This window comes from Molossus molossus, unplaced genomic scaffold (genome assembly GCF_014108415.1).
Source record: "Molossus molossus isolate mMolMol1 unplaced genomic scaffold, mMolMol1.p scaffold_m16_p_1, whole genome shotgun sequence".
Lineage (NCBI taxonomy): Eukaryota > Metazoa > Chordata > Mammalia > Chiroptera > Molossidae > Molossus > Molossus molossus.
Genome location: NW_023425344.1, coordinates 146,752,758 through 146,756,032, shown reverse-complemented (window position 1 = coordinate 146,756,032; position 3,275 = coordinate 146,752,758).

Sequence of the window (3,275 nt, the reverse complement as noted above, 5' to 3'; positions counted from 1 at the left end):
TTAGCAAGGCTTCCTCCTCACGGGCTGTCTTCATTACCCGGCATCTGTTAAAAAGACAAGGGAGGGAGGAAAGAGCCAGGAGTTCGGCTTGAAACAGAAAACTTTAACAATGCACTTACTTTTTTCTCAGAGAATTCAGTAAAACCCCTGTTTGTCTTGAGTGGCGAGAAACACTGAAAGGGGCAGGAAAGAATATTAGAATTAATAGAAAATATTAGAAGAATAAGAAAACGAATCATAGTGGGGCACTAGCCATAGTCAAAAAACGTGTTAATCATCCTTTACAATGCTAGTCGTGATTGCTTTGTTCTGATGAAAGAAAAGCCCATTCTGACCTGGCTGGGAGGTGTGCACCTCGGGAGTTTACCTTGGGAATGCTGTCTGTTCTACTCTGAGGACCAGGGGGGCTACCTGACATCAGGGAAAGATTAACAACCTGACTCGCTGGCAACCAGCCCCTGCAGCCCCCGGCTCACATTCCTCTCCCCTTGCCTGCCATTATCCCTTTGCCCTTTAAAAGCAGCTGGCACCCTGGTCGATTTGGCTCAGTGGTTGGAGCATCGGCCTGTGGACCAGAGAGTCCCAGGTTGGGTTCCTACTAGGGGCATGTACCAAAAAGAAAGAAAGAAAGAAAGAAAGAAAGAAAGAAAGAAAGAAAGAAAGAAAGAAAGAAAGAAAGAAAGAAAGAAAGAAAGAAAGAAAGAAAGAAAGAAAGAAAGAAAGAGAGAGAGAGAGAGAGAGAGAGAGAGAGAGAGAAAGAAAGAAAGAGAGAGAAAGAGAGAGAGAGAGAAAGAAAGAGAGAAAGAAAGAGAGAGAGAGAAAGAGAGAGAGAGAAAGAAAGAGAGAGAGAGAGAAAGAGAGAGAGAAAGAGAGAGAGGAAAAGTGAGAGGAAGAGAGAGAGGAAGAGAGAGAGGAAGAGAGGAAGAAAGAAAGGAAGGAGAAAAAGCAGGTGGCAAGTGAGGGGAGCAGAGCAGATTTTACGGGATGACCCACTGCTCTCCCACACTGCTGGCGATAGTAGAATAAGTGCTCATATTCGATTCAACCTTGTCTCTGCTTAATTGGCTTAAGTAGTGCCAGGCGGCCCAGACCCCTCCGTTGTGCGGCTTAATACCGCTCATGCTCTACCTTATCCATCCGCGAAGATCCTGTCCACGAAAACCTGTGCTAATACTCCCACTGGTTTTCCCACCACCAGGATTTAAGAAGCAAACAACACAAGGATCTGCTTCAGACCAGAAATGTGTGCAAATAAAATCTGGAACTGGAGGAAGGAAGGAAGGCTAGTTGGGGTAGAGGCTTGAGTGGGGAGGGACATCTTCAGGTGCTTGTTAAGACAAGTGGGTTTAGTGTTGTCCTCCACCTTGTCCACAACTGCTTACTGTAACAGTTCTGGGGGTGGGGGGTTCTCTCAGTGGTGGTAGTGCAAAACCCACACACAAGGTCAATGCCCCAGGTGTGAGGACCTAATAATTCATTTTAATCACACCTCCTAGAAAGCACAGACCTGTGGCTCCCTGCCCAGAGGTCACAAGCCCACTGCTAGGGCCAGTGTGAGCTGACTGCAGGGCAGATATGAACACCTCTAGGTTGGAGGAGAGGCCAATGGGTGAGGAGGACTGAGCTTGGCCATGGGGGGCAGGGGTATGTCAACATAAGCAACATTCAAACCTGTGAAAAATTTTGTGAGTTTATTTGAGCCAAAACTGTTGACAATCACCAGGAAGCAAAATCTCAACCGATTGCAATAATGCTCCAGAGAATGGCAGTTTTGCACCTGATTTTATACATTACAATCAAAAGAGAAGACTTAAATGGATTACATGATGTTGGGCGGGCACCTCTGGGATTGGATGAAAGTAAAGTGATAAACATGTGCTTCTTTTACATAGGTGGGTACAGAATAGTTAACCGTTAACAATTAACATAATAATGAAGGGATTTGTGGTCTCCACCCTGGTACATAGGTTGTGCCCTGAGGAGTCTGGAAAAAGGGAAGTTACCCAGATATTCCAAACATATGTTATCATAGATACAAAAAGACAATAATCTCAATTAAGGTGACAATTGACCTTTGCCATAACTGTTTTTAGTTAAAAAGTTTTCATTTCAGACCATTCTTTGTGGTTACTTTAGGTCTTTGAGTTTGCAAGACCACCACTCAAGCCTTCCCGGAGCTTGTCAGGTTTGTAGGTGGCCCCTTTTCACCCACAGGTATCTACACTCATGTACATAAGGCTGCTCGTGTGCAGGGTGGAGCCAAGGGTGGAAGCTGAAGTGGGCTGGGCTGCTGGGGGGCAGATTCCAGTGCAGAGCTCCAGAGGAGTGCTGGAATCGATTTCAGTCCTGTCAGGTCACAGTGAAGGTAGAATGATCGGATATATTTTATTTAATGGATTCTAAGCAGGACTCATAACTCTCAATGTAAGCCAGCCAAACAAAACATCTGGGTCTTTGGGAGAACTTTCAGCACAGCTATTTTACCCAGACCACTGAGAAGATGAAGAGAGGATGTCACACCAGCCACTGGACCCTTTCCTGCTCATCCCCTTTACCCTCCTCCATTCCAAAATAAAACTGTTCTTCCTCTAGTCAAAAACGAAAGATCATATAAATAATAATTGATGCAAATAAGTAACAGCACAAAATGTGTTTCAGGCCCTTGGAGGAAAGGGTGGAAAGTGGGGTGTTATGGAAGTGTGGTTGGCCTGATTACATCTGAGCCCCAAATTTGCCAGTAAATAATTAATTGGCAATCTTTATCTTTAGCAATGAAAAATAGGATGGGGGCAAAAGAGGCATTAAATATTTAATACAACAGAGTACTAATTTACTACTAAAAATGATGTTGCAGATAAATTTTTATTGACACATAAAATCATTCAAAGCATCATTAAGTATGAAAGTCTATTTTAATGCTATATGAGCCCGGTAAATAAACAACCCCCCCCCCCACACACACACACACACACATACAACAAGCATATACAGTATACACATAGGCCTGAAAGGATGGCTACTAAGACATTAAAAGTGGTTTTCATGAGGCAATTGGGTTATAAATGTTTTTATCTTCTTGTTGTGGCAGAAATTCATTTGCGGGAAGAGACAGACTGCATGCACTCAGAGGATTAGAAAAGAACTGTTTAATGCACACCGGTGCTATCCCAGCAGAGTCACCTCCAAAGGCTGAGCCCTGAGCCCAGGTTCCAGCTGCTTTTTATACATGATAAGCCTCTGGGTGTTTGGGGGCTTTCTAGTTCCACTGTAGTTGG